Source organism: Capricornis sumatraensis, chromosome 1 (genome assembly GCF_032405125.1).
Source record: "Capricornis sumatraensis isolate serow.1 chromosome 1, serow.2, whole genome shotgun sequence".
Classification (NCBI taxonomy): Eukaryota; Metazoa; Chordata; class Mammalia; order Artiodactyla; family Bovidae; genus Capricornis; species Capricornis sumatraensis.
Genome location: NC_091069.1, coordinates 59,500,981 through 59,527,594, shown reverse-complemented (window position 1 = coordinate 59,527,594; position 26,614 = coordinate 59,500,981).

Sequence of the window (26,614 nt, the reverse complement as noted above, 5' to 3'; positions counted from 1 at the left end):
AGCTCGGCTCCTTACCTCCATGACCTCCAAACCCATGGCTGTCATCTTGTGGGTTTTTCTGGGCCCTTTGGGTGGCTATGGGCCAGTCTTTCACAGCAACCAACCTCCACTTTTCACCTGTTTCAGTGACCAAGGTTAATTGTTCTTGTTTAGTTGCTAAGTTGTGTCCAACTCTTTGCAACCACAAAGACTGTAGCCCGCCAGGCTCCTCTATCCATGGGATTCTCCAGGCAAGAATACTGGAGTGGGTTGCCATGACCTCCTCCAGGGGATCTTACCGACCCAAGGATCAAACCGGAGTCTCCTGCACTGGCAGGCACACTGAACCACCTGGGAAGTCCTGGGCAAGGTGACACGACTGATAACTTAAAATGAATCTGCATATCTCATGCCTCCTTGATGGAGGGCCGGGGTGTGAATGGAGTAGGGGTAGAGATGATGGAGAAATTGCTTTGGAAGCCAGACCATGTGGGTGTGAAGTTTGGTTTCACCAATTACCTGTATATGACCTTGGAAATTTATCAACATTTCAACTCCCTGAGCCTCAGTTCCTTGGCTATAAAAATGGTGAGGACAATTCTGATCTCACAAGGATGTTGTCAGGATTTAGCAAGATACAGTATGCAAATCCATGATAGATGGTAACACCTGATAATTCTCATTTTATCATGAATAGAGTGGCGCACAATAGGACAATTTTGATTTTGAGGGTGAGCTGCGAGTTCAGCAGACTTCTGTCAAGCCCAAAGGACAAATGAAGAGCCAGGGCTGAGAGATGGTCCTCAAATCTAAGTGGGGCAGATACTGAGCAGATTGAGCCATTCGAGGGGACTTTCCTAGCAGTCCAGTGGTTAAGATCCGGTACTTCCCCTGCAATCCTTGGTTAGGGAACTAAGGATTGCCCATGTTGCATAGTGTGGTAAAAAAAAAAAAAAAAGCAGCTTGAGGAAGAGTGGGAAGCAGTTGCCAGATGAGGCTGGAAGGCAGACCACAGGCTTTATTCACTGACCACAGACATCCTGGCCCCAAAGGTGACTGTGGTGGTCTTTTAGGGCCCCTGGGGTAGTCAGACTGGAACACACTTCTGTGATTTAATTCATCTGCTGTATCTCTTCTCTGGCAGGCAGGGCAGCAAGTTCTAGGACAAATGAAAATCACTGCCCATTTAAAAAGCTACCCCCACCAGTCTTGAGGGCAGCAGCTGCTGCTGCTGCTAAGTCGCTTCAGTCGTATCCGACTCTGTATGGCCCCATAGATGTCAGCTCACCAGGCTTCCCCATCCCTGGGATTCTCCAGGCAGGGATTACCTTACAAAACAAAACAAAACCCTTTAATGATTCTTGTTTTCTAAATTAATTTATTTTTAATTGAAGGATAATTGCTTTGCTATATTGTGTTGATTTCTGTCATACATCAACATGAATCAGCCATAGGTATATGTATGTACCCTCCTATTTGAACCTTCCTCCCATCTTCCCACCCCATCCCACTGGCCATCATCAAAAAATCCACGAACAATAAATGCTGGAGAGGGTGTGGAGAAAAGGAAACCCTAATTGTTTTTGACTACAGAGGTTTGGGATGGAGTTTCCATTGGGCTCATGATGAAGGTGTGACTTCTGTGTAGTATTGGGGGTGGGGGCAGAAAGCCCTCTGGATTCCTCCTTGGGTACCAGTTCTATCCCAGAAAGCCTCCTCCACCATCTGACTGGCCCGAGCTCTTCCAACCCTGAGATAGTTTCGTGTGTCACTCATTTGTCCTCACTTCAGCCTTAATAAGTTTGAGTCTATGTCACTTTGACTAAAATGACAGGTACTCATTAGCTCTTTTTGATTCTAAGGCTGAACTTCCACTTGACTCCTTGGTAGCACTGGCTTCAGCGGGTCTCAAGTTTCACGCTATAAAATTGTGATGGTTTTACTGACCAATTAACATAGGTTAATGATGATTGTTTTTATGAAAGTTGGCAGGTTACCCTCTGGACAGCAGGCTGAACAAAGTCATCTCAGTCTTAAACAGAGATCATAAAATGTTAGAGGTGGAAGGATCTCAGAAGTCATGTAGTCCAGCTCTCTCATTTGGCAGGGGAAAGAACTGAGGTCTGGAGAGGTTAAATCCTGGATTTAAAGAAAGAACTGGAACTGAAACTTAGGCCTTTCCAATGCAAAGATGATGCTGTGATTGTAAGGCTGATACTTTGAGGAACTGAGTATTTTATTTTATTATTATTTTTTGGTTGTTGCTTTTTTAAAAAATTGAAGTGTAGTTGGTTTACAGTACTGTGTTAGTTTCAGATGTAGAGTAAAGTGATTTGGTTATACATATATGCTGCTGCTGCTGTTTAGTCCCTAAGTCATGTCAGACTCTTTTGCGACCTGATGGACTATTGCCTACCAGCCTCCTCCGTTCATGGGATTTCTCAGGCAAGAATACTGGAGTGTCTGTCATTTCCTTCTCCAAGGGCTCTTCCCAACCAAGGGATTGAACTCACGTCTCCTGCTTGGCAGGCAGATTCTTTACAATTAAGCCACCGGGGATGCCCATAAATATATAGGCATATATGTATATATATATTCTTTTTTTCAGCTTTTTCTATTATCATTTATTACAATATATTGAGGGCTTCCCTGGTGACTCAGCTGGTTAAGAATCCGCCTGCAATGCAGGAGACCTGTGTTCAATCCCTGGGTTGGGAAGATCCCCTGGAGAAGGGAATGGCTACCCACTCCAATATTCTGGCCTGGAGATATCAATGGACTGTATAGTATATACAATATATTGAATATATCAATAGTTTCCTGTGGAAGTTAGTTTCAATTTAAAGTTTTTTTTTTTATCCTCACTTTTAAATTAATAAAGTGTTGTTTTATGTTTAAGCTAGTAAAACCTCTGGAACTGGATGTTTTAAAGACTGGGTGACCGCTAAGATTTTGATCAACTTACAATCTAGAACATGATTTTGTATGGAATAAATGATGCTATACATACAATCATTGATTTATTTGCTTAACTTCTTTGTCCCATAAAGAAACTACTTAAAGACAGGGCTATGTTATCTATCTTTGTTTCCCTTACAGACTTGATATAGTATGTACTCAAAAAGATGTTTGCTGAATAAATGAGTAGGTGAAGGTGTTGTGAATATGTGAATATGTGACAAAGAATAACCATGTTCTTGAGTGAGTTTGAGAGCAGAGTAGATTCTCTTTCAGTTGGCAACAATTGAGGAAAGACCAGAAGTATGTGGGGTGGAAGAAGAATTAGTTTTGAATTTGAATAAGGTAAATAAGTGCAGCCTAAGGTTTTTCTGAAAAAAAAGAAAAAAAAAAAAGACATTTTTCCAAATTCCACTGAAGCTTCTTGGTTCACAAAGAGAGTCTGTAAAGACTGAAGATGGGACATGGAGCCACCTTGAGTAGGAAAATAGGTTTTCCAGATGAGGACAAGGTTGGCTAACTAAGCGTCTGAAGGCCAAGGTGCCAGCTCTGAGCATCTCTGACACTAGAATATTTTGTGTGCTTAGTCACTCAGTCGTGTCCACCTCTTTGTGATCCCATGGACTGTAGCCCTCCAGGCTCCTCTGTCCATGGGATTCTCCAGCCAAGAATACTGGAGTGGGTTGCCATTTCCTCCTCCAGGGGATCTTCCTGATCCAGGGATTGAAACTGTGTCTCCTGCGTTGCAGGCAGATTCTTTATCACTGAGCCTTCAGGGAAACCTCACGAAAATAAAGAATTATTTCCAAATCCCATTGAAGCTTCTTGGTTCACAAAGAGTCCGTAAAGACTGAAGATGGGACATGGGACCACCTTGTGGGAAAACAGGTTATACAGATGAGGACAGGGTTGGCTAACTGAATGCTCCAAGATCATGCTGCCAGCTCTTGGCATCTACTAGAATCTTTTGCAGACTCTGGTAAAGTCTGCTGTTCTTTCCTGGGCTCCACTCACCACTGTGGCCATTCCTCCTCTGCTAGGGAAAAATGACCATGGGACTCTGAGGTCCCCCAGTTCTCAGAAACAAAAAAAGAAACACGGGAGTACGTTTCCACAAACTGCATTTCAGCCAACTCCATCCTAAATACCTCCGGTTCCAGGCTCAGAGCCCCCACCTTCCAGCCATCTTCTGGCTCTGTCCTTACCTGGAAGCCTCACCAACCTCTTGGCCAGAGAAGCCTGGTACTCCTCCTCTGCTCAGCAACCTCCCATTCCCAAAGGGAGTCGAGATGCTGATGGATTTCTTCTATCTCGCTGGATCCTGCTCAAGGTTGTCGATCTGAGACTCTTAATCATCCAGATGAGTTTGCAGCTGTTATTTCTCATCAGAAACACATCTTCAGCGCTATCCATAAAGTGTTGGGTTCCACACAGGGTGCTGGCAAGACAAGGCATCTACCCTCAGGATGACAATAGAAAATTCAGTCTGCTTCCTGGGTCCTCTTGTCAGCCCTTGGGAGGGAGAGGAGAGGCGCAGAGAGCCGCCTAACTTTGTTGACAGATTCTTGTTTCCACCTGAGAGCTTGTCTGAAACCTCCTTCCTTCTTTCCCTTCTTTCTTCCTCCTCCTCTCCTCCCCTCTCTCCGTTCTCTCTTCTTTCTTCCTTTCTCTCTTTTCCTTTCCATTTCTTCCCTTCAACACATTTACTGAGCACCTACTAAGTATGAGGTGTTATCTGGGGGGATGTTGTGGAGGAAGAGGATACGAAAGTTAATAGACTCTGGTCTCTCTTTGGGAAGAATTTGTAGAACTGAACTGCAGAGAGAAAGCAAAGTTGTGCATGGATGTAAGTGTGCAAAATGCCTTCACAGAATCCACAAAGTATCCCTGGCAGGTGTACACAGAGTAGGGTGTTTCCCCATAGTGTGGTGTTTCCTCCTCTAATGCAAGTGGAGGTCAGAGCACCTATCGGGTGGGTGTGGCATTTAGCCGCCTCTCCAAGGACAGGTGCGTTGAAGCTGAGCAGAATCAAAGGTGGTTTCTCCCTGGCTTCTCTGCATTTGGAAAAGGCCTTTTTAAAAATAGTTGAAGTAGAGTTGATTTATAATGTTGTGTTAGCTTCTGGGGCACAGCAAAGGAATTCAATTATATATTGTTGTTCAGTTGCTAAGTCGTGTCTGACTCTATGTGATCTCATGGACTGCAGCACACCAGGCTTCCCTGTCCTCTACTATCTCCTGGAGTTTGCTCAAATTAATGTCCATTGAGTTGGTGATGCCATCCAATCATCTCATCCTCTGCTGCCCCCTTCTCCTGCCTTCAATTCACTGAAAGGACAGATGTTGAAGCTGAAGATCCAATACTTGGACCATCTGATGTGGAGAGCCAACTCACTGGAAAAGACCCTGATGCAGTTATATATGTATATGTATACATATGTGTATATATATATTTATATATATTATAGTTCTTATATATATATATATGTATCAGTTCAGTTCAGTCACTCAGTCGTGTCCGACTCTTTGCGACCCCATGAATCGCAGCACGCCAGGCCTCCCTGTCCATCACCAACTCCCGGAGTTCACTCAGACTCATGTTCATCGAGTCAGTGATGCCATCCAGCCATCTCATCTTCTGTCGTCCCCTTCTTCTCCTGCCCCCAATCCCTCCCAGCATCAGAGTCTTTTCCAATGAGTCAACTCTTCACATGAGATGGCCAAAGTACTGGAGTTTCAGCTTTAGCATCATTCCTTCCAAAGAAATCCCAGGGCTGATCTCCTTCAGAATGGACTGGATGGATCTCCTTGCAGTCCAAGGGACTCTCAAGAGTCTTCTCCAACACTACAGTTCAAAAGCATCAATTCTTCGGCGCTCAGCCTTCTTCACAGTCCAACTCTCACATTCATACATGACTACTGGAAAAACCATAGCCTTGACTAGACGGACCTTAGTCGGCAAAGTAATGTCTCTGCTTCTTATATATATATATATATACTTTTTCAGATTTTTTCCATTAAGGATTATTACCAGATACTGAGTATAGTTCCCTGTGCTATCCTGTAGGAACTTGCTGTTTAGTTTTTATATAGTAGTGTGTGTCTGCTAATGCCAAACTCCTAATTTATCCCTCCCAACCCCATTTTCCTTCTGGTAACCATAAGTTTGTTTTATATGTCTGTGAGTCTGTTTCTATTTTGTAAACAAGTTCATTTAAATCTTTGTTTAAGATTTTACATACACGAGATATGATGTGAAATTTGTCTTTGATTTCCTTCATTCAGTATGGTAATCTCTAAGTCCATCCACATTGCTGCAAATGGCATTCAGTTCAGTTCAGTTCAGTCGCTCAGTTGTGTCCAACTCTTTGCGACCCCATGAACTGCAGCACACCAGGCCTCCCTGTCCATCACCAACTCCCAGAGTCCACCCAAACCCATGTCCATTGAGTCGGTGATGCCATCCAACCATCTCATCCTCTGCCATCCCCTTCTCCTCCGGCCCTCAATCTTTCCCAGTCTTTTCAAATGAGTCAGCTCTTTGCATCAGGTGGCCAAAGTGCTGGAGTTTCAGCTTCAACATCATTCCTTCCAATGAACACCCAGGACTGATCTCCTTTAGGATGGACTGGTTGGATCTCCTTGCAGTCCAAGGGACTCTCAAGAGTCTTCTCCAACACCACAGTTCAAAAGCATCAATTCTTCTGCACTCAGCTTTCTTTATAGTCCAACTCTCACATCCATACATGACCATGGAAAACCCATAGCCTTGACTAGATGGAACTTTGTTGACAAAGTGATGTCTCTGCTTTTTAATATGCTGTCTAGGTTGGTGATAACTTTCCTTCCAAGGAGTAGGTGTCTTGTAATTTCATGGCTGCAGTCACCATCTGCAATGATTTTGGAGCCCAGAAAAATAAAGTCAGCCACTGTTTCCACTGTTTCCCCACCTATTTCCCATGAAGTGATGGGACCAGATGCCATGATCTTCATTTTCTGAATGTTGAGCTTTAAGCCAACTTTTTCACTCTCCTCTTTCACTTTCATCAAGAGGCCCTTTAGTTCCTCTTCACTTTCTGCCATAAGGGTGGTGTCATCTGCATATCTGAGGTTATTGAGATTTCTCCCAGCAATCTTGATTCCACCTTGTGCTTCATCCAGCCCAGCATTTCTCATGATGTACTCTGCATATAAGTTAAATAAGCAGGGTAACAATATACAGCCTTGACGTACTCCTTTTCCTATGTGGAACCAGTCTGTTGTTCCATGTCCAGTTCTAACTGTTGCTTCCTGACCTGCATACAGGTTTCTCAAGAGGCAGGTCAGGTGGTCTGGTGTTCTCTTCTCTTTCAGATCTTTCCACAGTTTATTGTGATCCACACAGTCAAAGGCTTTGGCATAGTCAATAAAGCAGAAATAGATGTTTTTCTGGAACTCTCTTGCTTTTTCCATGATCCAGCAGATGTTGGCAATTTAATCACTGGTTCCTCTGCCTTCTCTAAAACCAGCTTGAACATCAGGAAGTTCACGGTTCATGTATTGCTGAAGCCTGGCTTGGAGAATTTTGAGCATTACTTTACTAGCGTGTGAGATGAGTGCAATTGTGCGGTAGTTTGAGCATTCTTTGGCATTGCCTTTCTTTGGGATTGGAATGAAAACTGACCTTTTCCAGTCCTGTGGCCACTGCTGAGCTTTCCAAATTTGCTGATATATTGAGTGTAGCACTTTCACAGTATCATCTTTCAGGATTTGAAATAGCTCAACTGGAATTCCATCACCTCCACTAGCTTTGTTCATAGTGATGCTTCCTAAGGCCCACTTGACTTCACATTCCAGGATGTCTGGCTCTAGGTGAGTGATCACACCATCATGATTATCTTGGTTGCGAAGATCTTTTTTGTACAGTTCTTCTGTGTATTCTTGCCACCTCTTCTTAATATCTTCTGCTTCAGTTAGGTCCCTACCATTTCTGTCCTTTGTTGAGCCCATCTTTGCATGAAATGTTCCCTTGGTATCTCTAATTATTTCATCCTTTTTATGGCTGAGTAATATTCCAGAAATGGTCTTTTCCTTCTCCCTCCTCTGAGGCATCAGTGAGATTCTGGAGCTGGCCCTGTGGGTGCCTTTCCCCACCTCTCCAAAGCAGGCCTGGCTGCCCCTACCTGCCAGTAGACTTCTGGGCCTTCATTCCCCTCAAATCACAGCAAGCTGAGGTCTGCCTCAGTGCTTAAAATGCATGCGGACTCCTATATTCAGGAAGCCTAGACAAGACAGTATCTGTTTTAAAAATAATTTCTTTAAAAATGTGAACCACATCAACAAGGAAGAAAGTTCAATTTTTAAAAAGGAAATGAAAATAACTTCAGTCAGTTCAGTCACTCAGTCGTGTCTGACTCTTTGTGACCCCATGGACTGCAACACACTAGGCCCTGTCCATCACCAACTCCCAGAGCTTGCTCAAACTCATGTCCATTGAGTCTGTGATGCCATCAAAGTATCTCATCCTCTGTCATCCCCTTCTCTTCCTGTCTTCAGTCTTTCCCAGCATCAGGGTTTTTTCCAAAGAGTCAGTTCTTCACATCAAGTGGCCAAAGTATTGGAGCTTCAGCTAGAGCATCAGTCCTTCCAATGCATATTCAGGACTGATTTCCAAAACAACATCAACATATAGAATTTCTAGAGAGAAATAGCACCATTTGGAAGGATTTGGGAAGTGGGCTTCCCAGGTGGCACAGTAATAAAGAATCCACCTGCCAATGCAGGAGACGTGGATTCGATCCCTGAGTTGGGAAGATCTCCCGGAGAAGGAAATGGCAAACCACTCCAGTATTCTTGCCTAGAGAATCTCCATGGACAGAAGAGCCTGGTGGGCCACAGTTCATGGGGTCAAAAAGAGTCAGACAGGATTGAACAACTAAGGACACACACTTCCATCCATGGATCAATCTGGGAGGGTTTCCTGGAGGAAGTGGGCTTTCAGGACTGAAAGAGGAGGCTTGGGCTGGAAGACTGGGTGCTCATTCACTTCACTGGGATTCCTGGAGGGCAGAGACCATGCACTTGGTACCTCTTCCTGTGGTGGGAGGCCTGGCACAGCCGTAAAAGAGCCATGAATGAAATGTGCAGGTGACAGGTGAAGGATGGACAGGACAGTAGAGGAAGCTGAGAGAGAGGGTGAATGAAAGGGGCTGAGAAGAGGGGCTGGGATAGAGCCAGACTTTGTGTGCCCCTTGCTGAGGGTTTTGAGGCAGAGCATGCTGTCAGACGTGAAGCCGGTTCCAGGCTACAAAGGAATTTAACAGCCTACCAGGGCTTTAGGCGAGGGTAATGGAAACGATGGGCCCCAGGAGTCCAGGAATCTAACAGTGGCTCTGATTATAGCATCCCCATGACCTTGGGCAGGGAACCTCACCTCTCCCATCTTGGTCATCACCACATCATTGTGGATGGCTGCTGTGTTCACCTCCTCCTTTTTTGTTGTCAGGTACCCTGAAAACCCAAGGTAGATTTTCTCCTTGGTCATGAGGCCAGATCAGAGCTGAGCCTATGGTTTGCAGCCTGGGAGGAGAGGTCACAGCTGAGGGAGCAGAGGGCAAGGATGTAGACTAAGGTCCCAGCACTGGGACAACTGAGACAGAGGCCAGAAGCTACCAAGTTTGGCAACTGATTTATTGTTGAGGAGTCAAGACAAAAATAAGGGGAAATAACAATAGTAGCCACTTATTGGGTGCTTAATATATATTACCTATCACATCCTGCTGCTGCTGCTAAGTCACTTCAGTCATGTCCAACTCTATGCGACCCAACAGACAGCAGCCCACTAAGCTCCTCTGTCCCTGGGATTCTCCAGGCAAGAATACTGGAGTGGGTTGCCATTTCCTTCTCCAATGCATGAAAGTGAAAAGTGAAAGGGAAGTCGCTCAGTCGTACCTGACTCTTAGCGACCCCATGGACTGCAGCCTACCAGGCTCCTCTGTCCATGGGATTTTCCAGGCAAGAGTACTGGAGTTGGGTGCCATTACCTTCTCTGATCACATCCTAGTGGATATTATAATTATCCCATTTTACAGATGGGAAAGTTGAAGTTTAGGAAGGTAAAATGATTGTACAGGGTTAACACTGTTACTAAGTGGTGTGCAGATGCTTGCTCAGTCATGTCCGATTCTTTGCAGCCCCATGGAATCATGTCTGATTCTTCAGCCCCATGGACTGTAGCCTGCCGGGCTCTTCCATCCATGGGATTCTCCAGGCAAGAATACTGGAGTGGGTTGCCATTTCCTCCTCCAGGAGATATTCCCAACCTAGGTATCAAACCTGCATCACCTGCACTGGCAGACATATTCTTTACTGCTGAGCCACCTGGGAAGCCTTTAATAAGTGGCAGAGCTGGAATTTTAACACTTGATTTTTCAAATCCTATAAGAGCCCTTAGGCACTGCTTTAACCTGCCTTCTTTAAGTCGATTCACTTATGAGGCTTCATCTCTGTTTTGAGACGGTATCATGTCATGGTTCCTCATTGAGGGGCAGGCTGAGGGGGCATCGTGGCCCTTAGGGTTCAGGCCCTGAGATCAAGGATCCTGTGCACAGTGGGCTGGGCAGGCAGGGCCATCAGGAAGGAGAGCTTGGGATCTGCCGTCAGGAGAGGGTGCAGAGGAGGAGGCCCTCTCATTTGTAAAGTGCTTTCCAGCTTTTGCTTTAATTGATTCTCATGACAGCTCTGGGAGTTAGGCATGGAGCTTTTCTTCAATTCCCATTTTCCAGTTGAAGAACCTGAGGCCTGGAGAGGTGAAAACAATTGACCAGGGTCATCCAGCTGGTAAATGGCAGATGGCAAATCCTGGTTCTCTCTTGCCTGAGCAGTGCTCCTTGTCGGGGTTCAACATGGGGTCCCCAGAGGATGTTCACTTTGCTGGAGGGTTAAAGAGTACGGGAGCAGAGCGAGCATGGCCGAAGTCCTAAAAGCTGAACTGGGAGAGGTTTTGAGGCACATGACCTTATCTTCAAAGCCCCAAGCTGGGCAGAGGCCCGGGGACTCAGGGTCTGTCTGGGACCGGCATAGCCTGATGCCCAGGGCTAGAAGACAATGCCGGTGGTACAGGATGCAGAAAGGAAGGACTCACCCCGAATGGAGCCCCCTGTCTCCAGGATCTTGAGGGTAAAGAAAAGGCAGGGTTGGCTCTGCAGGTTTGGGGCTCTCTGCTATCTCTGACTTTGGATATTAGGAGGCCCTTGATCAACACAGGCTATTCGAAGAGTAATGTTGATGGGCAGGTTGCCCAGCCCTGGACCACAGTGGAAGGAATATGTGCTTTGGAGACAGACAGCTTGGGGGTCAAACCCAGCCCTGCCCCTTCGTGGATGGGTGATTTTGTGTCTTAGTTGCCCTTTCCATAAAAGGCGGTAACAACAGTTTCTTTACTGCCATAAAATATGAATGAGCAAATACATATTCATGATATTAGATGAATTTCATTCATTTTATGAGCCCTCTATGTGCCAGTGCTGGGCTAGGGGCTGTGGATAGTTCTGTGATCCATACAGACAAGAGCCCAGACTGACAGCGTGGGCCCCCATGAGTACCACTTCCCTCTTCTCATCTGTAAAGGTACCGGAGAGTTCTCCTCTAGAGTAGAGCGCCCTCACAGCAGCCAGGGAGGAGGAGGCAGATGGCAGGAGGAGCAGATCCTGGGGCTGGGGATAGAGTGGAGGGGGACAGCTCTGTGGTCCTCCTTATCTGACTGCCCTTGCCCCAGAAACCCAGAGAGCTTGACAATGATGATCTCACTAGTGTTCAAAGCTTCCCAAGGGAGACCGAAGGCAGAGCAGAAAGCACTGGAGTGTGCTTGTGTTGACAGCTGAAGGATCAGAGTGGCTGGCTGGGGATCACAGGCTGTGGGGGTGGCACGGCATTGCAGAGTCTGAAGGTTTTTTGCCTATGGCCATGAGGCCAAGTTCACAGACTGTAGACACTCAAAGGAGGCTCCCTTTCCTAATCAACAGCCTGCACTATGTGCCAGATGCTTTTCTAGGTGGCTTACCCTTCTGGTCCTCCCAAGCCTGGGAATGGGGATTATTGTTCCCATTTTCCAGATTAGGAAACTGAGACACACGGGAGTCAGTGGCTTGCTTATGGCCACAAAGCATCATCGCAATAGTCCAGACTCAGGTTCACCTTTCTGTGTTTAACACAATGCAGTGACTGGAGAACACACACAATGCAGTGACTGGAGACTTGCTCTCTACGCTGGCTAACATAGTGGACTGGGAGGACCCCACTTGACCTCCATTCAGTGTCTGTCCGCCTGGAGCAGGCAGCAAGGACAGAGGTGGGGAGAAGGCCCAGGAGTCAGACCGCAGGTTCCCCAACAGTGCAGGGCACAGGAGGTGCAGGAGGACTCGGCGCGGCTTTGCTCACCGCCCTCCTTCCGGTGGTCTGCCTCTTGACCGGACATCTCAGGACCCCTTTGGATGCATTTTCTTCTCGTGTTTACCTTCATTCCCCGCCGCCCCGGCCCCCACCTTCCTGATTCATCCTTTACTCTCTCTTTTCCTTCTCCCTTTCCCCCTGCTTTTTCTCAACTTCCTCGCCCCTCCTCTGTCCCTCTTCTCTCGCTTTTTCTACTCTTTGTCTCATTATCTCCTTCCCCCCTTTTCTGTTTGTTCTTCCCCGGGTGCCCCCTCCCCATGCACCCCTCCTTCAGCCCCCTGCCCGCGCCGCCTGCATCTGCGCCGGCAGCTCCCTCCGCCCCCGGCCCCGCCCTCCTCTCGCCCAGCCTCCCCCCTTCCCTCTCTGCGCTCGCTCTCTGTGATTTATTACTGGCCCTGCTGCTTCTGACAAACTATTTGTAGGAAAATGAGATTTGGTCCGCGCTGGATGGCTCCTCTGGGAGGCAGGCGTGGGGGTCGGGTTCGGAGCCCCCGTGTGGGCCCCCCCACCAGAGCCCACGGCGCTTACGGAGCTCTTTAAGATAAATGAGCAAAATTAAGAGACTCACTGGGGGAAGAAAACACTGGATGGCAGCGAGCGAGAGCGGATGGTACATGGTTTCCGCCCAGAGATTCATCCACGTGCGCCCCACTGGGGCCTCCCCCATCTGCCGCAGACTCCAGGGAACTCTCTTCCCCAAGAAGAACTTCCAGACCCCGGGGCACCTTTCTTCCTCCCCCGGATGTGGTCGTTGAAAAGAGCAGAGACCTTTCTAGAAGGACATAAGCAACAGATGGGGCTGGAGGAGCAGGTCTCTGGGGGTGCTCAGGAAGAAACCAGACAGAGGGGGAAGAGGTGGGGAGGGAACCGAGGAGCAGGTGGATGTCCGAAGGGCTGGAGTTAGGCTGTGAAGTCAGCTGTGGTGGTGGGTGGCTGCCCGTGGACCACCCCCATCTGACGGCCAGCTTACTTCAGCCATACCCAGGTCCCATGGGAGCTCAACCAGTTTCTTATCTTTATCATGACTCAGGACAGGACACAGAGGCAGTGGAAGCCCTTGACTGAAGCAAGCCCCCAGGCCTCACCCCCAAGGCAGGGCTTTAACACTTCCGGTTGTCTGGGCAGCAAACTGTAAGCTCCCTGAAGGCATGTGTGAGGTCTTGGGTTTTCTTGTGGTCCTTTAGAGCTGCTGCAGCTTCCCTGGTGGCTCAGAGGTTAAAGCGTCTGCCTGCAATGCAGGAGACCTGGGTTCAATCCCTGGGTTGGGAAGATCCCCTGGAGAGGGAAATGGCAACCCACTCCAGCCTGGTGGACTACAGTCCACAGGGTTGCAAAGAGTCGGACACGACTGAGCGACTTAACTGCTCGCTCGCTCACTCACTCAGGGCTGCAAGGAGATCAAAGCAGTCAATCCTAAAGGAAATCAACTCTGAATATTCAATGGAAGGACTGATGCTAAAGCTGAAGCTCCAATCCTTCGGCCACCTGATGTGAAGAGCCGACTCAATGGAAAACACCCTGATGCTGGGAAAGATTGAAGGCAAAGGGAAAAGGGGGCAGGATTAGACCGAATCACTGACCCAATGGACATAATTTGAGCAAACTCAGGGAGACAGTGGAGGACAGAGCAGCCTGGCTGCTACAGTCCATGGGGTCGCTGAGTTGGACACAACTTAGCCACTGAACAACAACCACCTTAGGGCTGGCTCAGTGTAGGCCCTAAATACTATTTGTGGAGGGAGTGATTGCACCAACACAAGACTGTCTTTCAAACTCAAGGCGTCATTTTCAACTCCCATGGGATGTGTCCTGGAGCCAGTTTTTCAGGACATGTTTTTCCTTATTTTAAAAAGAATACATTTTAATGGATGCAGTATCTTCTCTTATCTCTGGGAGAGCAGTAATTATTCTGTAACTCTGTTTTGTATTGACCTGTTTTTTTTCTGTTTGTGAAGTCTTAATTTCCCTTTTAGTAAACAAGAAAGAATTCTCTCTCAAAAGTTAAAAGTTGAAATGTAGAAGTTGAAATAAATTAAGTAGGAGGGCTGAAAGATAATGTGAAAAAACCCCAGTACATTTATTGTTCTGTCAAATGTGAAGAAAATAGAGATAAGCTTGGACAAGAAAAGAAAAATCACCTACCAGTTCTATAATTTGGTGTCTGTCTGAGTTTGAAAAGAAAAAGGGTCATATTGTACATATTTCTGATATGCTTTACAATATTATATTGTGCATCCCTTTTATGACATTCACTATTCCTCTAGATGGAAACAGTTTATCAATTGTATGTTTGTATGTTCCATGTGTGGCTTCTTAAGAACAAGGCACATATTTTGTTCATTTTGATTATTTCCAAGATTTCACTGTTATAAAGCAATGCCAATCTTAGTATGGTCCAGATTATACTATTTTTTTTTTTGTCATAGTCAGTGATAAAAGCGGTGATCTCTGCTCCTTCCTGGTTTTATAAGAATAAGACATGACATATTTAAAAGTTAACAACTCCAGGAGTTCTGATCTGACAGCCCACTCTGGATCAGTTCTAGAACTTTTCAAGGTTTCAAAGACCACCTGAATCGACCCACCAGGACGATCTGAGAATGTTCTGCCAGCAAGAGAGATAGATTAGGCTTTAGCTGTTATAAGAACCAACAAAGATACAGTATTTGAAGAAAAGGATTGTTCAGCTTGAATCCTTGTAAGAAGTCTGCAAATAAAACATGAACCAAATTAATTATGTAATTTTGAAATCTACTAATTTCAAAGTGTCCTTAACGTAACACTTGAAAATGGTGGCATCACCCTGAGGGTCTAGTGGGTCTAAGTATCATGTGAGTGGAGAAGAAAGGGATTTGAAGTGTAAAGATGTTGGGGGAAATTTTGAAATTCACTGGACTTTGCTCGTGGCTCAGAGGTAAAGAATCTGCCTGCCAGTGCAGGAGACAGGGGTTCAGTCCCTGGTTGGGGAAGATTTCACATGCCATAGGGCAACGAAACCCATGCAAGACACAACTATTGAGCCCGTGCTCCATCGACGAGAGAAGACACCACAATGAGAAACCTGTACGCTGCAACGCAAGAGTAGCCCCCTCTCTCCGAAATTAGAAAAAACCTGCGCAACGAGAAAAAGACCTAGTGCAGACAAAAATAAAATAAATAAAATTTTATTTAAAATAAAAAAAAAACTTTGGAATTCACTGACCAACACAGGTAACCCAAGTTACTGGGCACTTTTGAGGTGAAGGCCGTCTCCCTTCCTTGGAGAGTAAGGTGTCCATCTTTATGTCTGTCTGTCAGCCTGGAGTTTGCACCTCTCAAGAAGGCTGATAGATGAGGCCAAACAATCTGATCATTTGCTCCTTGAGTTTGTGCTGTCATCAGCATTTTTATTATAAACAAATACAACAATTTCTATGGATGCAACATTTCAATCTACCTCTTGGGGCCCTTAAGGACACCTTACATCACTTGTTGTAAACTTCAGTGTCCTGAGTGGGAGGGACAGTAATGAAAGGAGAGGAGAGTCCATGAACTATTTTCAATATTTGAAAAAGTATGTGGATTACCTACCATAAAGCATCATGGGATAGAACAATGTCAATTTCTTTGCTTTAAATTAATTTCTACCAACTTATGATATTTCTTTTTAAAATTGATTTATTTTTGGCTAAAAATAAATATGGATCTTCCTTCTGCTCGAGGGGTTTCTCTAGTTGTGGTGAGCAGGGGCTACTCTTTGTTGCAGTGCGAGGGCTTTTCATTACGATGGCTTCTCTTTTTGCAGAGAACAGGCTCTAGGGTGCTCAGGCTTCAGTAGTTGCAGCATGTAGGCTCAATAGTTTCAGGGTATGGGCTTAGCTGCTCTGTGGTATGCAGGATCCTCCTGAACCGTTGATCAAACTGGTGTCCCCTGAATTGGCAGGCAGATTCTTAACCAGTGGACCATCAGGGAAGCCCTATGATACCTCTACTTATTATCTCAAATGGATTGCTCTGATTAACATTTTTCTAGGTCTTTGCATTGATCCCTGAAGAAGGCTTTCTTATCTCTTCTTGCTATTCTTTGGAACTCTGCATTCAGATGCTTATATCTTTCCTTTTCTCCTTTGCTTTTTACCTCTCTTCTTTTCACAGCTATTTGTAAAGCCTCCCCAGACAGCCATTTTGCTTTTTTGCATTTCTTTTCCATGGGGATGGTCTTGATCCCTGTCTCCTGTACAATGTCACGAACCTCATTCCATAGTTCATCAGGCACTCTATATATCAGATCTAGGCCCTTAAATCTATTTCTCACTTCCACTGTATAATCATAAAGGATTTGATTTAGGTCATACCTGAATGGTCTAGGGTTTTCTCTGCTTTCTTCAATTTAAGTCTGAATTTGGTAATAAGGAGTTCATGATCTGAGCCACAGTCAGCTCCTGGTCTTGTTTTTGTTGACTGTATAGAGCTTCTCCATCTTTGGCTGAAAGAATATAATCAACCTGATTTCGGTGGAAATCTGTGGAAAATTCTGAAAGAGATGGGAATACCAGACCACCTGACCTGCCTCTTGAGAAATCTGTATGCAAGTCAGGAAGCAACAGTTTGCAAGTCAGGAAGCAACAGTTAGAACTGGACATGGAACAACAGACTGGTTCCAAATAGGAAAAGGAGTATGTCAAGGCTGTATATTGTCAACCTGCTTATTTAACTTCTGTGCAGAGTATATCATGAGAAACACTGGACTGGAAGAAACACAAGCTGAAATCAAGATTGCCGGGAGAAATCTCAATAACCTCAGATGACACCACCCTTATGGCAGAAAGTGAAAAGGAACTCAAAAGCCTCTTGATGAAAGTGAAAGAGGAGAGCGAAAAAGTTGGCTTAAAGCTCAACATTCAGAAAACGAAGATCATGGCATCCGGTCCCATCACTTCATGGGAAATAGATGGGGAAAGAGTGGAAACTGTCAGACTTTATTTTTCTGGGCTCCAAAATCACTGCAGATGGTGACTGCAGCCATGAAATTAAAAGACGCTTACTCCTTGGAAGGAAAGTTATGACCAACTTAGACAGCGTATTCAAAAGCAGAGACATTACTTTGTCGACTAAGGTCCGTCTAGTCAAGGCTATGGTTTTTCCAGTGGTCATGTATGGATGTGAGAGTTGGACTGTGAAGAAGGCTGAGCGCCGAAGAATTGATGCTTTTGAACTGTGGTGTTGGAGAAGACTCTTGAGAGTCCCTTGGACTGCAAGGAGATCCAACCAGTCCATTCTGAAGGAGATCAGCCCTGGGATTTCTTTGGAAGGAATGATGCTAAAGCTGAAACTCCAATACTTCGGCCACCTCATGCGAAGAGTTGAGTCATTGGAAAAGACTCTGATGCTGGGAGGGATTGGGGGCAGGAGGAGAAGGGGATGACCAAGGATGAGATGGCTGGATGGCATCACTGACTCAATGGACCTGAGTCTGAGTGAACTCCAGGAGTTGGTGATGGACAGGGAAGCCTGGCGTGCTGTGATTCATGGGGTTGCAAAGAGTCGGACACAACTGAGTGACTGAACTGAACTAGGTCTTTGATTAATGATATACGGAAGGAAGAGTCAATTGTTTAATAAACTCAATCTGTTTTTTCCTAATCACGTAGGAGTTCATGGTGGGTAGTAAAGGGGGTCTCTGATGAAAAGAGCTTGAGAGGCAGAGTAGAATATCATCCACGGCTCTCTCTCTACTGTGCTGCTGCCATTGAGGCAAAACCTGCCCAAATAAGCGTGTGCGTGCTCGGTTGTGGCCAACTCTTTGCGACCCCATGGACTGTAGCCCACCAGATTCCTCCATCTATGGAATTTTCCAGGCAAGAATACTGGAGTGGGTGGCTTTCCTTCCGAGTTTATTACCCACCCAGGGACTGAACCTGCATCTCCCGTGTCTTCTGCATTGGCGGGCAGATATTTTTTCTTTTCTTTCTTTTCTTTTTTTTATCACTGAGCCACTAGGGAAGCCCAAATGAGAGAACTCTCTTGACCTTGCAGTTGACAGCATGGTGGGGATTTCCTAGGAAAAACCATTCAAATCTCTTTCTCCCTCAGATCATGAAAGAGAGAGGTGACATCTATTGCGGATGGGTGGGTGGGGTGGAAGGCATCCATAATGACTGGGGAAGAGGCATGAATATGACAAAAATAGGGATCTCAGCCAAAAAAGATGATTCATGACTGACTCAATCTGGAGGCCCCTCACTTCATTTTATTAGTAAGAAAAGATGCGGTAGAGGATGTGGCGGGGGAGTGGGGGGGAGAAAAGAAATTAAAACACTGTGATCCCTTTAATATGGTCCAAGATTTATTCTGCATAATCCAGCCATATTTTTGATAGGAAATTCACGGCTCCTCTGTTCCCAGTAACAGAACGGTGATCTTTATGGGGCCGGCATGAGGAAGCTGGCGGGTACGGCCCCCGTCACATTAAACTGTCTCAGTGAAGAGGCAATTTGTTTGATATTAAGAGTTATAAAAATATCAGCACAGAGCAGTTATGCCGGGGATATTGCACAAGCCAATCTGAATTTTAATGTAGTGTGAGCAATAAGCACCGTATTTCCTGTTCCCACGCCACACTCCCTCTCTGCAAATATTTGAAGAGAAAAAATAGAGGTTTGGAGTGGTCTTGCTCTTTTCCACTTCTACCTCGTGTGGACTCATCCCGCACCAGATGAGTGGGAGCTGGCAGCGGGTTTTTGAGGTACCTAGGAGCCAGCAGCGTCCTCGAAATTGTTAGCAGAGAGACTTAGAAACATGGCCACATGGACTGACTTCTATATCCCTCTTCACAATCCTCACTCAGGCACGCATCTCATCCCAGTGCCTCGGGACTCAGCCCTCTCTGCCCACTAGCCTCTTAGGATTGTCATCCCAAGTATGCTTTATTTTTCTTAATTCAGTGGAATGCCAGTTCCCAAGCATCCCGCCCCCCTTAGTCGTCTAAATCCACCCTAAAATGTCCTTATCTTCTCACCACGCCCTGGTCCCATCCCCAGTCCGTCTAGCTCCGTGACCTATAGGTGCAAACTGTGACCTCTCCTCTCTGTCTCCTTCTATCCGTCTTCTCATTATTTCCATTTACTGTCATTCCTCTTCCTTCACCTTCCAGTCACCTCTTCCCTGCCTCTTCTCCCATAAATATCCATTCAGCCTTACAGATAGATCTTTCTGAAACATGCTAACCAATTAATTTCACTTCCACAGGGCGCCTACTTCACATTAGGCCCTGGGCTGAAGGAGACACAAACATGAATAAGACTGTTGGTCTCTGCTTTTCAGGGACACGCAGTGTGGTTGGGGGAGAGGTGGGAGTGTGAAGTGGGGGGGGGGGGTGCTAGATAAGCACTCTGACCATTTTCTTTTTTTTTTATTAATTTTTAATCTGAGTATAGTTGATTTACAGTGTTGTGTTAGTGAATCAGTCATTGATTGTTTCTAGACTGTGGGTGCTCAATCATGTCCAACTCTTTGAGATCCCATGAACTGTAGTCCACCAGGCTCCTCTGTCCATGGACTTGTCCAGAAAAGAATACTGGAGTGGGTTGCCACTTCCTCCTCCAAGGGATCTTCCCGACCCAGGGATCAAACCCATGTCTCCTGCATCTCCTGTGTTGGCAGGTGGGTTCTTTACCACTGCACCACCTGGGAAGTCATACATATACTTATATACTCTCTTTTAGACTCCATTCCCATACAGGTCATTAAAGAACACTGAATAAAGTTCCCTGCAATACAGTAGGTTCTTATTTGTTAACTTTTTTATTGATATAGTCCCCGGTGGCTCAGGGGTAAAAGAATATGCCTGCCAATACAGGGGGTGCATGTTCGATCCCTGGGTCAGAGGATCCTCTGGAGAAGGAAATAGCAACCCACTCCAGTAGTCTTGCCTGGGAAATCCTAAGGACAGAGGAGCCTGGAAGTCTACAATGCATGGGGTCACAAAGAGTCAGCCACGATTCAGTGACTAAGCAACAACATATTAATATATAGTAGTGTGCATATGTCAATGACAATCTCCCAATTTATCCCTCACCCCCTTCTCCCTTGGTAACCATAAATTTGTTTTCTATATCTGTGACTCTATTTCTGTTCTGTAAATAGGTTACTTTGTATCATTTTATTTTTTTAGCTTCTGCATATAAGCGATATCATATGATATTTGTCTTTTTCTGTCTGACTCACATCGTTCAGTATGACAATCTCATTCAGAGCAGAATGAGGTAAGAAACCCAAGAGAGGTCCAAACAAAGGCAGCCGAGGACCTAGAGAAGAGTTGGTCAAGCGACTGGGCCTCCAGAAGGGGCGGGGGGTGGTGACACAGGTGGTATTTGGAGAATGGGTGGAGAAGAGTATATTTCCGACAGAGCAAAGGAAAGTTTGGTGGGAGGGATTCTTGGGGAAATTTTAAGAAAGATCGAGCCACCCAGTTTGACTGAAGAGGCTCAGAGAAGTTCAAGGGTATGTCCAAGCTAATGAGAAGTAGACTCTGATCTAGTTCCCAGGGTTGTCTGATTCCCAGTTCAGGACACTTTTCAATGAACAAAAACAGGGATTCTGAAAGTGTGATCTGGGGCCCCTGGATTCCCTGAGACACTCTCAGAGGGCCTATGAGGTCATGGCTACTTCAGAATCATTAGCTCCTGCCTTGCTCACTTGCTCACAAATGTACAGTTGGTTTTCTTTTCTTCTTAATTTATTAAAAAATTTTTTTATTGTGGTAAAAATCACATAATACAAAACATGCTATTTTAACCATATTTAGCTACACAGTTCAGTGGCACAACGTACATTCATATTATTGTGCAACTCTAACCAGCATATATCTCCCAAGTTTTTCACCTTCCTAAACTGAAACTTCGTTCCCATTGAACACTAAGTTCCCATTCCCCGATCCTCTCCTCCCCAGACCCCGGATCCTGACAACCACCAATGTACTTTCTGACTCTGTGAATTTGACTACTCCAGGTACCTCATATAAGTGGAATCAAACAGTATCTGTCTGCACCTAATATATATTGGGGCTTCCCTGGTGGCTCAGTGGTAAAAGAATCTGCCTGCCAGTGCAGCAGACGCAGGCTCAGTCCCTGGATCAGGAAGCTACCTGGAGAAGGAAATGGCAACCCACTTCAGTATTCTTGCCTTGGAGATCCCAGGGACAGAGAAGCCTGGTGGGCAAACGACTTAGCGAATAAACAGCAGCAACAACAATGTATACTGGGACACATTTTTAAGGTTAACTTAATATAGGTATGCCCTGCACACAGATTTGTACAGTGGATTTTCTATAGTACATTTGGAAGATCTGAAGAGCTCAGGGAGCCAACATTTTCCAAACGACCAACACATAATGTTACAAATCACGCTTGGGAGAAACACCCACTCAAGGTGCAAATGAGCTCAAATGCATTTAAAAGTAAGATGATACAGAAACCTTGTGGATCAGATTCCACATCACAATAACCTTTAAGAAACTACCATTTGTTGAATGGTGAGGTTGTGTCAAAGAAGAATGCCCACAATTATCTGAGAAGGAGATTAATATATACTCTCCTCCCTTTCAACTACATATCCGTGTGAAGCCAGGGTTTGTTCAATACTCTTCAGTCAAAACAACATATGGCAACACTGAATGTCAAAGCAGGTGTGAGAAGCCAGTGTCTTCTATTAAGTCATACCTAAAGAGAGAGATGAGCAAACATGGATAATAATGATCTTTGGCTCACTCAGTTTGGAAAATATATTTTTCATAAAAATATATTATCTGTGTTGGCATGAATGAGTTTATTACTACTTTTAAATGAATTTAAAAATATATATATTTTAAATGTGCCACTTTTGATTTATAAGATGACTATTGATACCTGTAACCTACATAAACAATGCTCTTGGCCTGATAACTTTTTAGAGTGTAAAAAGACCCTGAGATCAAACTTTGGAGAACTGTGGGAACAGAGCATATCTCTAAAAGCTTATTAGTTACAGGTTTGATTGAGTTTGGCTTAGAAATAACGAGCCCACTCCTCATCTCCCCCTCCCCACACCCTCACTCATCTCTTGCTCTCATACTGCTCTCATCATTCATTGCAGCCCTAGCCTTGAACCCCTCCCCTCCATCTGGAAGTTTCCTTCCTCTCCTTCCACCCGATTTCCCCTTTGCAGCACCTCACTCCTTCACTTTCCACAGATGCTGGCTCCGAGCTACTCACATTCCTCAAGCAGGCCTCCCTTTCTCCACCGACTCTTATCTCTGTCACCTCCAACTCCCTTTCTAATCGCTCCTCATTCTTTAGCAGAGAAGCTCCCTGTTCCTTCTAGGCTTTATCGAAGCCATACGTGCTCCTCATCTTTTTTCCTCACCAGCTTCTTCTCAAAAGGCTTTATTTGCTGCTGTAAGAAATGTCGGGACCTGTGCTAAGAATCAAGCTCTTCAGTTTCTTTTTGGAATCATGTGACACACTTCCGGATCCTCCCAACCCAGCCTCCAGCCAAGGAGGATGATGTCCCAGGTACAATGGACTGAACCTGGACTTGGAGGCAGAGCCCAGCTTTGCCATATATTAATGAGGATGCTTAATAGCAACCAAATCACTCCACTGCTCTGAACTTCAGGTCCTACTTTCATAAAGTGAGTGTAATAATACCCTGAAGTTTTTTAATGAAAATTACATCAGAGTATGTGGCAGAGAGTCAGTCCTTATGAAGATCTGCCCCTATTATCAGAGAGAAACATGACAGCAATCAAGAAACGTGGCTTTTACAAACTAGTTAATTATCTGTCTTGATAATTATAAATTAAAATAAGCTATAACCTACATCCAGCTTCCCTGGTGGCTCAGTGTAAACAATCTGCCTGCGACCCAATCAAAAAATGGGCCAAAGAACTAAACAGACATTTCTCCAAAGAAGACATACAGATGGCTAAGGAATACATGAAAAGATGCTCAACATCACTCATTATCAGAGAAATGTAAATCAAAACCACAATGAGGTACCACTTCACGCCAGTCAGAATAGCTGCGATCCAAAAGTCTACAAGCAATAAATGCTGGAGAGGGTGCGGAGATAAGGGAACCCTCCTACACTGTCGGTGGGAATGCAAACTAGTACAGCCACTATGGAGAATAGTGTTCAGTTCAGTCGCTCAGTCGTGTCTGACTCTTTGTGACCCCATGAACCGCAGCATGCCTGGCCTCCCTGTCCATCACCAACTCCTAGAGTCCACCCAAACCCATGTCCATTGAGTCGGTGATGCCATCCAACCATCTCATCCTCTGTCGTCCCCTTCTCCTCCTGCCCTTAATCTTTCCCAGCATCAGGGTCTTTTCAAATGAGTCAGCTCTTCCCATTAAGTGGCCAAAGTATTGGAGTTTCAGCTTCAACATCAGTCCTTCCAATGAACACCCAGGACTGATCTCCTTTAGGATGGACTGGTTGGATCTCCTTGCAGTCCAAGGGACTCTCAAGAGTCTTCTCCAGCACCACAGTTCAAAAGCATCAATTCTTCTGCACTCAGCTTTCTTTATAGTCCAACTCTCACATCCATACATGACCACTGGAAAACCCATAGCCTTGACTAGACAGACCTTTGTTGACAAAGTAATGTCTCTGATTTTTAATATGCTGTCTAGGTTGGTCATAACCTTCTTTCCAAGGAGTAAAAACCTGGAAATAGAACTTCCATACAACCCAACAATCCTACTGCTAAGCATACACGCCAAGGAAACCAGAGTTGAAAGAGACACGTGTACCCCAATGTTCATCGCAGCACTGTTTACAATAGCCAGGACATGAAGCAACCTAGATGTCCATCAGCAGATGAATGGATAAGAAAGCTGTGGAACAGATACACAATGGAATAGCACTCAACTATTAAAAAGAATGCATTTGAATCAGTTCTAGTGAGGTGGATGAAACTGGAGCCTATTATACAGAGTGAAGTAGGTCAGAAAGAAAAACACCAATACATATATATGGAATTTAGAAAGATGGTAACGATGACCCTATATGTGAGACAGCAAAAGAGACACAGATGTAAAGAAGAGAGTTTTGGACTCTGTGGGAGAAGGTGAGGGTGGGATAATATGAGAAATAGCATTGAAACATGTATATTACCATATATGAAATAGATCGCCAGTCCAGGTTTGATGCATAAGACAGGGCGCTCAGGGCCAGTGCACTGGGATGACCCTGATGGATGGGATGGGGAGGGAGGTGGGATGGGGGGTTCAGGATGGGGGACACATGTACACCGATGGCTGATTCATGTCAATGTATGGCAAAAACCACTACAATACTGTAAAGTAGTTAGCCTTCAATTAAAATAAAAAAAAAAAGAATGTGCCTGCCAATGCAGGAGACTTGGGTTCGATCCCTGGGTCAGGAAGATCCCCTGGAGAGGGAAATGGCAAACCACTCCAGTATTCTTGCCTGGGAAATCCCATGCAGAAAGGAGCCTGACGATCAACAGTCCATGGGGTTGCAAAAGAATCAGACACGACTTAGTGATTAAACAACAACAAATAACCTAGATTTTTAGTTCTCAAACTTTCATAGACAGCAGAATCACTTAGGCAGCTTGGATATAGGGAGTCCCCCAGAAATCCCAATCTGGTAGTTTATGGATGGGGTCCACATGCATATATTTTTTTAATGAATTTTAATATACATCAAACACTGGATGAGATATTTTCTAAATTGTTCTGAATCTCACATTTTCTCACTATTTTATGGGCCTTTCCAAATCTTAAAAATCTGCCCTATTTTCAGTTAAAAATATTGAATGTATTTTCATATACATCATATTTACTGGTAAAAGGGCTGACAGTATTTCACCAAGTTCTCATAACCAACACTCCCCTACTCCCACTGCATCCCCCTTTAACAAAGCAAGGTATTCAGGGAAGCCAGGGCAACTTGGGTGCCATTTAATGTTGCTGAACCTTTATTTCTTAGCTTTAAAGCAAGGATATCCATATCTCATGAGGATATTATGAGAATTATGCAGACTAATGGAGGCCCTGTATGGGCCATCCAAATGCCGCTTCTAATTATTTCCTTTTGTGCAAAACTCGTTGGCCCACTGATGAACCAGAGGAATTAGAATCACCAGTCTCCAAGGCATCCATTGTTTTTGGACTACTCTGAACTACCCATGACTCCAAGCACTGTGATGGCTTAGGGTGGGCTGGGGGGATCGGGATCCAGGGGCTGACTTCCTGCCACATCTTTTTCTCTCCCAACCAATCCCCTTCAAACAGCATCTGACCAAGCATTGTCTGTACTCAAATGTGCTCAATGCTTGGGAAGCCCGGTGTTTTGTTTTTCTTCTTCTCCCTACATCACTCTTTGGACTTGTTTGATGTACCTTGACTTGGAGGATACCTTATGTAATCTGAATGCTCCTTCACTTCACTGCCTGCGGGTGCAATGAGGTCACAGTGGTCTGTGGGCCTGGTTCCTGGTACTGGAGAGGTCCCTTCTGGGAACTTGAGTCCATCGTCCCCCCTCCCTCACCCTCCCATGGCTCCTCCCATCCATCTCAGACAGTGCCTGGGGTGTCATGGTGCTCTCAGGAATCTCTTTGCTCTCCTCCTCTGCTGATGCCACTTGCCTCTTGGCTGTGCTCCCATCATCACTCTGCTCAGATAGTCTGTTGAAGGCATCCATCTCCACTTGCTCTGGATGGCTTGCTGAGCATCTGCAAAATGGGAGCAGAAGAATTTCCTCTCTTGCTCCATGACTTCCTTATAAGGGATCAGAGCAGACTTGCTTGAACCCTAAGACTTTGCAGCTCATTTAACTGTGCATGCATGCTCAGTCACGTCCCACTGTGACCCTATAGACTGTAGTACACCAGGCTCCTCTGTCCATGGAATTTTCCAGGCAAGAATACAGTAGTGGGTTGCCATTTCTAGCTCCAGGGGATCTTCTTGACCCAGGGATCAAACCTGCCTCTCCTGCATTGGCAGGTGGGTTCTTTACCACTGAACCACCTGGGAAAGCATAGCCACAGCCTTTTTTTCTGCAGAAGAGCATCCTGGCCACCAGCAGGGCTGGGCTGACTGAGCGCACAGTGGTGGCCTCACCCTGTGCAGAGCCGTTCTATCCGCTGCTCAGGCCCTGTGTCCAGATTGATTCAGTGGTGACTGGAGTTCCTCACTGCAGTCTGACTTCCATGAAGACCCCATCAATGTCACCTGTGTATGTCCAAATCTCAAGTTTTTTCT